Genomic DNA, 13414 nt, shown 5'->3' on the forward strand with positions numbered 1-13414 from the left:
AAACCACCTTTTATTTATCACCATATTGATTACACATTATTCATTGTATAATGTTTCAAATAATCAACTTAATACTTGAACAAAAACAACAGTCGTCCCATGCTCCTAGCATGTACACTTTGTTTTTCTAAACAATAGTTATGCCATACTCCAAGTATGCACACTATGTTTGTCTATGATCTTTACTTTGTGAAATAGATCAATTGAACATGATTCCAATGATGCTCATTTCACAATCCCAAATCCTTATTGTAAATGTAAGAATTCCTAATTCCTACCATTTACCAAAAAACTGTTAGATTTTAAACTTATATGCACTGATCCTCTCGTAATGATTATGCACAAGGTCACCAAAACCTTGTCATCAGTCATTACAGAGGATTCCAAAGGAGATCAACTCTATGGAAACGAACTCTCATATTCAAGGTACATTGCTTTGAACATCCTTCTTGCATAAAAGTTTCTAACTTTCTCATAGATTCTTAATATCCAACTCCCAATATGGAAAATTTCCATATTCCTATTTTGATTATCATATCTGAACAAGAGCTACCTCTTTTCAGAATATATCCATATGGTCCTTCCAAAATTTGACACTATACTTCCAACAGTCCCTGAGCAACCAATCTTTGGTGAGCCTTAGATAGTCCTCGACAATTGCTTAATCATTTTAGTCTTATTCAATTCTAGACTTTTCCCTTCTTAATGCTCTGAGCATTTGGAAAATTTAGAAAGGATGAATATTATAGCACATGTGACCGATCCTATACCCGAAGCATATGGGACACGATTCACGATGTCTCACATAAAGACCTGATACTGGATCAGTCTTTTGCTACAATATTTTTTTATTTTCCATGTTTTCAAAAATCGACTATGAAGAGGGATGTTGTGATCATAATCGAACTTGAGAACGCAATATATATAGAATTTCCTTATGTTGAACCATTCCAACATAAAATTCATATATATATCCTTGACTAAAGATGATTAAGAACTCAATCTAAGCTTTTAGAATTGAAATGAAGTATAATTTCCTCTCCCTTAATTATAGCAAAACAACTTTTTCAACCCCTACAACTTTACGAATTGAAACTTTTGTTTTTCTATAATTAACATTGCTAACTTGCAACACTAAACATAATAATCATGCTCCCACTAACATGATGATCATCAGCATAACACTTATGCTCCCACTAGCTCTGACATATTTCCAGAAATCAGCTGGACTTCTGAAATTTAGATTCGTACACCCTTTCTTAGATAGCTCACATGTGTGTCTAAACAATTTCCAGAAATATGAAAAGGGATGCCGTAATCATAGTCTTAATTGTTTAGACCTTTGCCATTTCTCACAAGTCCATGTAGTGTGCCGGTTAACCACACACGCTCCACTAACGACTTTGAGAATGCAAACATCACAATTGCTATCTACTTAAAATCTTCTTAGTGAAAGCCTTTCCTCACCATCATTTTCATGAATCGGAGAGAAACCTTATGACACTTAGATTTTATGGTGTATGAGTTCCTATCCATGTGAATTTGTCAAAACCATAATCACAAGACAAGGTTAGTAACAAATTCAGCCTTACATGGATTGAACTTGTTCAATCTTAATTTCTTGTCATCTGGTAGCACAAGGCCCACCAATGCTTCCAAGCTGTTATGCACACAGTTTAGAACTAACAGAACTCATATTCATAGTTAACTCAATAGAAACAGACACAGAAACAAGAATTATGTCAACTTAATAGGTTGCAAACCTTAAGTCGTGTGCTAGTGATAAAACTCAGGTTTTACTCTTGATTAAATCTTGAAATCCTTTCAGGATCTTTAAGACTCCCACTGTCCTCTTGACATATAAGTTTCCCTAGTCAAGAACCATTCCTTGACAAAACAAATATTCAAGGGATAGTGCGGATTCTTATCAAGATAAACACTTCACACAATTGGTCTTAGTTGGTTTTTGTCTTATCCAAGACATCACAACTTACCAATTTCAAATGTACAGGAGTAGAAAACATTTTACACTACATTTGATAAGTGTTTTAAACCTTACTTTATGTCACTCAATGTTACAATCTTGGATTATGACTCTAAGAGTTGTTTTGGAACGAAGTATGATCCATCTTCTTGATTTTAACCATTCCAACAATTCATGACCCCTCATCTTAGTCATAACAATGCACTAAGATGTCCTTAGAGTATGAATTTGTGATATGGTTTCATAATCATTAAGATGATCATAAAAACATGATACTAAAGTACTCTCCCATCTTTTCAGATTTGAGAAACTTTTATCTTTCTGCCAAATTTGATTCTTCTCATCCGTTCTGCCATACATTGAAACTTTTCCAATGTTACAGAATTATACTTAACCTTATAAGTATAACCATATTTACTAATCTTTAGTAAATCATGACGAATTGATCTTTGTGGTGGACCTTGACCAGCACACACCCAGTGTACCTAATTCCTTAGTCCTTCAATTGACTCACATATGCATGTGATCAATGAATTAGTCTCAATTTTACAAAGATGAAAATTCTCATTCATCATACAATACAACTTGTATGATTCCAAGTTTCTGTCTAACTGAAGCTTGGGTGATGAGAACCTTTCCTCATTTGGTAAATTCAGACACTACCACATATGAGAGAATCAAACTCATATTTCCAATATTGCTAGAAACATACAAACATCAATTTCCATAAATGCCATTGTAAGGGGATATAATATAAAATAAACTAAACAAAACTTTTATTTCTTTATTAAAATGCGGAAAAATATTCCTTACAATGCATCTTCAAATGAAAACTATGATATTACATATTTCCTAGCAATCTATCATAACTTTTAAGTAGTAGCTCAAAAATTCGATCCTCGAACCATGCGATAGAAATCCATCTTCGTGATCAGATTCAGCACACTCTTATTCTAACCTTCCTTTTGCTCGATCCTGCTAAACATCAAGATGCAACCTAGTCACATCATGTAATAAGAATCAACAATTAGGAACTTTAACAAAGTTAGATAGTGGACTTACCTGAAGCCGAGTCAAACATTTTGTCTCTACTTGTTTTCAAATATTTCAGGTATTCAGGGCAACTTCGCTTCCAATGTCCCTTCTCATGACAATAAAAACATATAGACTCTTTGGGAATGGTACACGAGACAATCACAGACTTAGCCTTTCCCTTTACCTTTTGGTCAACCGGGTTGACCAAGGCCGATCCCCTTCCATTGGGACGAGAAAGCTTTTCTGGACTTCCAATGTTACCATTGTCCATGTCCATGGAAGTTTGAGAAATAGATTTTCCATCAATATTTGCTTGACCATTGCGCCAAACCATTGCTGATTCAGCAGCAACAAGCAAATAAGAAAAATCTATTAGGGTTATGTCGGGATCTGTCATATGTTAGTCTTTAATAAACTCACTATATGACTCAGGAAGTGACTGAAGAACCCAGTCAACAGCGAACTTCCTTGAAATAACAGCACCCAACATTCTCAACCTGTCTATGTGTGACTTCATTCCTAAGACATGAGTGCACACAGGTCTTCCATCTTTATGTTTCATTTCTAGTAGAGCTTGAGTGATGTTGAACCTTTCAAGTCTTCGGGCTTGTGGGTCAGGGAGAATAAATAGAGGAGGTGGGGGGAGTGAAGCATGATGTTGAGGGACATCATCTTCAGGAGGAAAGCTTGTTTCAAGCGATTTGGGAAGATCATAGTTGTCTGAACCAGACATCTACAATGGGAGAAAATCAAGTTAGTTGATTCAAGTCCTTAATATAACACCCAAAATGAAATATTAAGGCTAGGACCCAACACAATATTTTATAACTTGGAAGAGGGATGCCGTAATCCAAGCTATAAAATATTTGAAGGTAGGTGAATGACGATTCACCAATTTCCACCATGAAAAACGAAATAATTTATTAGGTTTTAATTGGATTTGAAACTCCTAGATCTTTTGAGATTCATTGAACTTTTCAATGGCATGTTTCAATCTCGATTGTGCCCTTCAAGTTTTGTGACTGGGATGCCGAGGATCACAAAACAAGGTGTGAATAACCATGCAAACTCACTTGGTACCCTTAATATTATCACCTAATCGATGTGCCGGTTAACCACACACGCTCCACCGATCTATGATAAACATTAAGTCACCCTTCGTGATCCTTACTAGTCCATGTTAGTGTGTCGGTTAACCACACACGCTCCACCAACGACTTGGTAAGGTACAAAGTGTGAATTTCATGGGTTAGCACCATATTCACATTTTCCTAAAGTAACTAAGATTGGGAATTTATAAAAGGTTTAGTTACTTTATAATATTCATTATACTTTTAATGAGAATTTAAAGTCATTGTCCTACCCGTTCGGCTAACGACCCTCCACCGATCAAGGAAGCGGTGGGTGAGAATGGACACCCATTAAGTTGCCATTTTATAGGCAACAACCTTATACCCCCCTTATAGACCGGCTTCGTGAATGAGGCCTACTAACGGTAAAACGACTTGATCTTATACATATATATAATAATTAACCATTAATGTTATAAATAGTATAAGGGTTGAATTTTAACTTTTAAAACTCTAAGGGTTTGGAATTAAAGTTTATTAAAGTGTGTGAAACTTTACAAATTCCAAAACTTGAGGGCAAGTTTTGTAACTATCCAAAACTTTTCATTTCTTAACTTATGAATTAAAGGTTCATAAAAAATGAAGACTCTTCATTTTATGTAACTTATGTGTTTTAAATGTGTGTTTAAAAGAAGTGACCTTTGGAAATCCATAACTTGAGGACAAATTATGGATTCCATTAAAACACATAAATGATCAAGAATTAATCCTAAACAATTCAGCAAATAATTCCTATCATCTTCTAAATTCATAAGAACATGAACATGATCATCAAAGTTTCAAGAATTATATGAACACATACAAAGCATGAAATTTTGATATAAGCTATTGTAAATGGATTAGAACAACCATTACACCAACTAAAACAAGTTTTAAAACACCAAAACAGTTTAGGGTAATGTTTCTAGTCCATTTCCAGCAGCAAAAGTCGAAAATCTGCATTCTGAGGCTCCTACTCGCCGAGTGCACGAACCTACTCGGCGAGTAGGATGAGTTTACACATGAACTCGGCGAGTCCCCCCATGGACTCGGCGAGTTCATCAGTCAGACAGCAAAAAATCGACTTTTTATCACTATTTTGCATCAAGTATCACACAAACAAGCCTAGGCTCTGATACCACTGTTGGGTTTTGAGCATTCTAACACTTCCTAAGTGTACATGCAACCCTAATAAACCTTGGATCTATGTTTGTCTAAGGTACATGCAAAATATTATTTTCCAAGGTTTATAACCTATCTAACATGGCATGGGGTACTTTTAAACATAAAAGGACTAGATGAATTACATACCTTTTGTTGATTGTTGATTCCTTGGAGTTTGAGAGCCAAGCACCAATAATGTGAATGCCTCAAATGGAAATCACAAATCACCACAAACTTGGAAAAATGTATGAGAGAGTATACTAACACTTAGAAATCGGCCACCACTATTACACACACACTAGGGTTGGATTTCATGCAACATGAGCTTGTTTATATAGTGTGCATGGTTAGGGTGAAACCCTAATAACCCATGTCTTTTCCTTTCCAAGGATCCATGGGTTAAAAGCTCCATGGATCATCCATGGACTTCCACATAAGCTTAGCCCATTAACAAATGAGTATTAGCCCACACCATATAAATATAATAGCCCATGATTTAATTAGTCTTCCTTTTAATCACTAAATTAATTCATAATTAATTCAAGATTAAAACTAATTAAATAACATGAATTTATATTAATATATTATAACTTATAATATATTAATAAATCGTAAGTATACAATTCTCATAAAATTATCCATAAACAGTTTGGGTGAAGTGCAACCCAAATGGACCATGCCGGGTCGGGTCAAGTATATACCACATAAGTTATGGACTTAGACACCTTATCCAACAGCTACCACCAACTCAAGGTCCGGGAAGAGGATATCCCCAAAACCGCTTTCCGAACCCGCTATGGACATTATGAATTCGTTGTAATGCCCTTCGGTCTAACGAATGCCCTTGCCGCATTCATGGACCTGATGAATCGAGTCTGCCGACCATTCCTCGACAACTTTGTCATCGTTTTCATCGACGATATCCTGGTCTATTCTCGAAGCGAAGAAGTGCATAGCCGACATCTCCGGCAAATCTTGGAAACCCTACGGACCGAAAAGTTATACGCAAAACTCTCTAAGTGTGAGTTCTGGCTCCGTAGCGTAAACTTTTTGGGTCATGTTGTCAGTCAAGAAGGGATACATGTGGACCATTCTAAGATCAAAGCCATTGAAGGATGAGCAGTCCCAACGACACCAACAGAAATTCGTCAATTTCTGGGTCTCGCAGGCTATTACAGAAGATTCATTCAGAACTTCTCCAGAACAGCCAAGCCACTTACCCTGCCTACACAGAAGGGCGTACCATTTGAATGGACGGAAAAGCAGGAGGTTGCCTTCCGAACTCTGAAACGAGCTATCTATAGTGCACCAGTACTATCCTTACCAGAGGGAAATGAGGACTTCGTAGTTTACTGCGATGCTTCGAATCAGGGTTTAGGCTGTGTACTCATGCAGCGTGGGAAGGTGATAGCTTATGCATCTCGACAACTAAAGACACATGAGGTGAATTATACCACCCATGATCTCGAATTGGGAGCTGTGGTCTTTGACTTGAAGATTTGGAGGCACTACCTATATGGTATAAAGTGCACCATTTTCACCGACCACAAGAGCCTCCACCACATTTTAAACCAAAAGGAGTTAAACATGAGGCAGCGAAGATGGGTTGAGCTGCTAAACGATTATGAGTGCGAAATCAAGTACCACCCAGGCAAGGCTAACGTGGTAGCTGATGCCTTGAGTCGGAAAGAATACTCAAATCATCGTGTGAAAACTCTTTCAATAACCATTCAATCCCATCTGTTCTCGCAAATCAAAGCAGCCCAGTTCGATGCCATGAAGACAGAAAACAGAACAAGCGAAGCGTTACGTGGAATGGAAAAGAACTTCGAAGTCAAGGAGGACGGAACATATTATTTCATGAACCGAATTTGGCTCCCTAAACTTGGGGAATTCAGAGAGGTAGTCATGAATGAGGCTCATAAGACACGATACTCCATCCATCCGGGATCAGATAAGATGTACCTGGATATTAAGCAATGTTATTGGTGGCCTAACATGAAGGCAGAGATTGCCACTTACGTTAGTAAGTGTCTCACTTGTGCTAAAGTGAAGGTAGAGTACCAAAAGCCCTCGGGACTATTACAACAGCCGGTAATACCCGAGTGGAAATGGGAAAGGATTACCATGGACTTTGTGACCAAATTACCCAAGACAACTGATGGAATGGATGCCATATGGGTAATAGTTGATAGGTTGACAAAATCCGCCCATTTCCTGCCAATCAAGGAGACATACAAGATGGAGCGATTAACTCGAATCTACATCAAGGATATTGTGAGACTCCATGGAGTGTCGATATCTATCATCTCAGATCGGGATAGTAGGTTCACTTCACGCTTTTGGCAATCACTTCAGAAGGCGATGGGGACACAACTCGACATGAGCACTGCTTACCACCCACAAACGGATGGTCAAAGTGAGCGAACCATTCAAATGCTTGAGGATATGCTTCGAGCATGTGTGATAGACTTTGGAAGGTCGTGGGATACCCACTTACCTTTAATTGAGTTCTCGTACAACAACAGTTATCACACAAGCATCAAAGTTGCTCCTTTCGAAGCATTATATGGTCGTAAATGTAGATCACCGTTGTGCTGGGCTGAGGTGGGCGACACTCAGCTAGCAAGAGGACCGACACCAAACAATGCATTAACAGGACCAGAAATCATACGTGAAACGACAGAGAAGATAGTTCAAATCAGAGCTCGACTTCAAGCATCACGAGACCGACAGAATAGCTACGCTGATAAACGGCGAAAGCCCTTGGAGTTTCAAGTCGGGGATCGGGTGTTGCTAAAGGTCTCTCCCTGGAAAGGGATGATTCGTTTCGGGAAACGGGGAAAACTAAACCCACGGTAAATTGGACCATTCGAGATTCTTGCCCGAATTGGCCTAGTGGCTTATAGACTGCAACTACCTACCGAGCTCAGTAGTGTAAACCCCGTGTTCCATGTTTCCAATTTGAAGAAGTGCTTATCCGACGAAACTCTCGTCATCCCTTTGGAAGAAATCGAAATCAACGAGAATCTCCTGTTCATCGAGGAACCAGTTGAAATCATGGACAGGGAAGTGAAGCGTACTAAGCAAAGTCGCATTCCGTTTGTGAAAGTTCGGTGGAACGCGAAACGTGGACCGGAATTCACATCGGAACGCGAAGACCAGATGAAGCAAAAGTACCCTCACCTATTCTCGCATTCTCAAATCTAGCTTCAAAAAGAATTTCGGGACGAAATTCCCTCTAACGGGGGGATGATGTCACAACTAGCAAATTTGGCTAGGAAGTTCTACCCTTATGTAAGCATTATCAATGGCAACAATTGTAACCATGACTTGAAAACATGATGTTTATTCAATAACAACAAAATTCCATCAATCACTCTATGCAAACACTTTAAATAGTCAACAAAAGATTGGAAACCCTAAAAAAAATCTCGGTTTAAGTCCAATGTGGACTAGGATTTTCTTATTTGGGCCTAATGGCCCAATAAGTCTCCAATTTGACTAGTTTGGACTTAGAACTCTTAATTGGGCTCTAATTCAACCCACCTTCATAAGAATGGACATTTTGGGCCATATTGGGCCTAAAATGGAATAAACTTCTCCAATAAGCCTTATTGGGCCATAACTAGCCTAATTAACCTTGTTGGGCCATAACAAATCTAAATAGCCCTAATGGGCCATAAAATCATTCTTTTATACAATATGGGTCGTGAACCATCCAAAGAAGCTCAATGGGCCGAAAACCTCCTTTATGAATATCATAGTTTCGAACTTAGGCTAGAAGTGGGCCAAGTAATCCATGTTTCTTTTACCAAGCCCAACTCGGCCCAACATCAAAAAGAAGAGGAAAAAGAAAGATGTAAATGGGGGAGGGTTGAATTTGGGAGTTGCCACCTCCTTATTGTACACCATGTATCCATGCAAGATCCTTCATGTATCCATGTTATTCATTTCACCACCTTTCTCTTCTCCCTCTCTTTTCTTCCCCTCGGCCGAGAATCACCAAACACACACACATCTTCAAACTTTCATTTCAAACACTCTCAAGAAACATCTTCTTCCTTCCTCCAAATTTTCAAGATCTTGGACATTTCAAGGAGGTTCTTCCATAAGAATCATCATCTTTGGTAAGTTGTTGTTTGGATCCATGACCTAGTTTCTTTATTTCATCAAAGCCTCTTCCTAACTCATACAATTTTCATGATCTACTCCTTAGAAGCTTCTTAATTTCGAAATCAACTCAAGGAGGCTTGCTAGGACCAAAAATCTTCTTCATTTCTTCTCTAAACCCGAAACCACAAACCAAGGTGAGTTCATACCCACTTGTTTTTGGTTTTTACTTGTTTTTTGGGGGAGAATACAAGTACTATGTGATGATCTATGTGTGTTTGCATGTTATGTGTGATTTCCTTAGTTTTTGGTTGTGATAATGTGTAATACTTGTGATATTTCGAGATCTATAGCAAGAAGGGTGAAAGAATCATAAACAAAAAAACATAATAAACAACATACATCATAGATCTAAGGGCCCTTAAGTTTAAAAAGTGAAAAACAAAACCAAAAGAACCTTACAAGTGACATTTTTGCAAAAATAACAAAGATTGGGTATAAATTGTAAATTGTCGGTTTTATGAGGGCTATAAGTTGTTTATTTGTATAAAAGCTGATTTCTATGAAAATAACGTTTTTCAAAGGGTCAAAAACATAAATTTTAGCTTAATGGGCTTAAAATTGGGCCTAATGGGTTTTGGGCCCAAAGTTGCGAAAAAATGAGGTTTTGAGGGGCTGAATTGGAAAATCCAACAAAATATGAGTCTAAAATGTAAATAAACTTTTTCAGGGGTTAAAAATGAGTTTATTACCAAATTTGGACTAAAATTGCAAAGTTTTTGAATTTGGGGTCAAAACTGTAAAACTTACGGAATTCGGGGGCCAAAAATGTAAACTTTTTACAAATAAATGCTGGAAATGACAAATGCAATAGTTTTGGGCTAAAATTTCTATTCAAATAAAGTTTGGGTGGAAAATGTCAAGAAAAATGGTTTAAGGACCAAAAATGTAAATTTTCATAAAAAGGGACTAAAAGTGCCATTTTTATAGAAAGAGAGACCACAATGATCAATCTAATTGTTTTGGGCCAAATAAACAATTATAAATGTTTGGGTTAAAAATATCAAGTTTATAATGCATGATTTTAGAAATATATATATACCTAAAAGTTGCGATTTTTTGATAAAAATATTCAAAAAAAAAGTTTTGTGATCTCTAAGTATTTTTTTATGCATTTTAATGATTTTTAGGGTTTTTTGTTTTCCATAGAACCTAAACCCATATATATATATATATATATATATATATATATATATATATATATATATATATATATATATATATATATATATATATATATATATATATATATAACTAAAGCTTCGTTATAATTCGAACGTTAAGTTATTTCTTTTTAAACATTGTGAATAAACATTTAGTAGACAACAAAAATATCAACAATACGAACTTAAACTCGATAAAACATAAACGATTCAATGGTTGGACTCAAATACCTTCTTTCGTGTTATTGGGCCTTTGTGGCCCAATATCATGATTTTTGGGCCCAACATAAATACACATGTTTATTGGGCCTCAGGTGACCCAATTACATGCCTAATGGACCCTCAATGGCTTTTACATGCTATTGGGCCGTAGTGGCCCATTTGCATTGCTAGTAAGGTCCAAATAAATCATATGCGTGATGGGCGAACGAGTCCTTCGCATACTCGACAGCCTTTAATAACATACGTGATTAGTGGGCCCCCGTAGTCCTCTTCTCTTCGTCTGTTAGGCTTATCTTCTATTCAAGTAAACAAAAATCAGGTCGTTAACCAAGGTTATTCAATTTCATTTGGATTTAGTGAGTAATAACGGGCGACACCAATAAGTGTCGCTCGTAGTCTGTAGTTATAATCAAAGTCTCCTGGAGGGAGAGCGAGAGTTTGTGTATAGATCTATACGGGAGTGACTCCCCCACACCTAAGATGTTCGCTACAGTTAGACTCGGCCAGTCTAGGGTGACAAAATCTTAATTTCAATACCGGCATTCGCAAGAATGCCAAGACAGACGAACTAGTCGTTATTATGCATGGTTATAACGACTCACATAGAGATCCAATACCATCTAAGTAATCATGGGAAATCATATTCATTCGTTGTGACGATACAATAATACAAAACGAACATACTATTTTATCGGAAAACATCGGGTTTTCCGGGGAAACAACATTATTCACTTGCACTTTCAATACAAGAATTCATTATGAGAAACATATCACTTTTTCACGTTTTGAAATCATTCATGCATATACTTATGGATCATCACACCTATTGTAATAATAATTGCCGTTTCAGAAAATATCGGATTTTCTGGGTTTTACAAACTATACAAAACATTTTCATAACAAACCTGCTTATGAACTCACCAACATTATATATGTTGACCGTTTTCAAAATAACTTGTATTCTCAGGTAACAGATAAGCGGAAGAAAATTACCAAGTGTGTTTGGATGTTATGTTTTGTGACTCTCAAACAATTTATGCTATTGATATGTAATATTTAGACAATATACTTGATGTGAACAAAGTCAGTTGTAATGTATTAATGCATGGTGATGTTTATGTTATGCTTCATGTATATTCATTGTGATGATATTTCAATTTAAGTCACGCGAGCCCTCGGACGTTTCCGCCGTCTGGTTCGGGGGTGTGACACGTACGCCGTCTTGTTGGCTTGAAGCTGGAGAAAAGCAGTTTATGGGACCCGAGATAGTCCATCAGACTGCTGAAAAGTTGAAGGTAATTAGGGAGAGAATGTTAGCAGCTCAGGATCGTCAGAAGAGCTATGCTGACAAGAAAAGACGACCGTTGACATTCGAAGTTGGAGATTCGGTTTTACTTAAAGTCTCACCATGGAAGGGACTTATAAGATTTGGTAAAAGGGGAAAGTTAAGTCCAAAGTTTATTGGACCGTTTAAAGTTCTCCAGAGGATTGGGAACCAAGCTTACAAGCTCGAATTACCCGAAGAACTGAATGGTATCCATAACACATTTCATATATGTAATTTGAGAAAGTTCTTAGGTGAAGAACCCAATATGATCCCACTTTCTGAGTTAAGGATCGATGAAAACAAGAGGTTGATTGAGGAGCCCGACGCAATTGTTGACCGTAAGACGAAAAATTTGCGACGTAAGATGGTTGAATTAGTGTTGGTTCGATGGAAACATACGAATGGGCCGAACCTCACTTGGGAGACAGAACGCGACATGAGAAGTCGCTATCCACATCTGTTTGCTGTTGCATGATTCCGGGACGGAATCATCCTAAGGGGAGATAATTGTAACGCCTATGTTTCCTGCTTGGCATAATTATAAAATATACGTCGGTTGACGATTGTAACCTATTATGAATAAGTGAAAGGGGATTATACGAGTATATGTGTTTATAAATTATATGTTTGGAAATTGGACAAATATTGTGTGTATATAATATTCGTGTAAAAAAAATTTAAATAAGGCTAAATAAACGTTTAAAAATAAAAGATTATTTACGGCAAATATTCTAAACGAAGTCGTAGAAGCCATAATTACGAGCCCGTCGATATAAAAATAGAAATAAATATATATTTGATATATTTTCACGATATAACTCCCGAAAATAATTATCAAGTATATTTTATGACGTTAGTTATAAATTATAAATTTGGATATGTCGTAAAGAAACGTTTGTTATATGTCCGTTGAATTCGTATATTATCCTACTGCAAGTTCTATTTGCATATCTTGTTGGTTATAAATTTTAGTATTATAAAGAATTCATTATTCATTAAAAAAAAGATAAGAAAATAAAAGAAAATAAAAAAAGGGAAAAGAAAAAGTAAGCTAATTTATCTATTATAAAATAGCTGGTTATATGTGAGTTTGTATACTGTGAGAATTGTATTATTTTAAACAAATATGTATGTATAAATGTTATGTTCTAAACCCAATATATATTATATGTATATAATATAAAATTGATGTAAAGAACGTAAAGCTTTTTACGGAAAACTTTAAAGGAAGGATATT

Source organism: Lactuca virosa, chromosome 3 (genome assembly GCF_052849685.1).
Source record: "Lactuca virosa cultivar CGN04683 chromosome 3, Lactuca_virosa_CGN04683_v6, whole genome shotgun sequence".
Taxonomy (NCBI): Eukaryota; Viridiplantae; Streptophyta; class Magnoliopsida; order Asterales; family Asteraceae; genus Lactuca; species Lactuca virosa.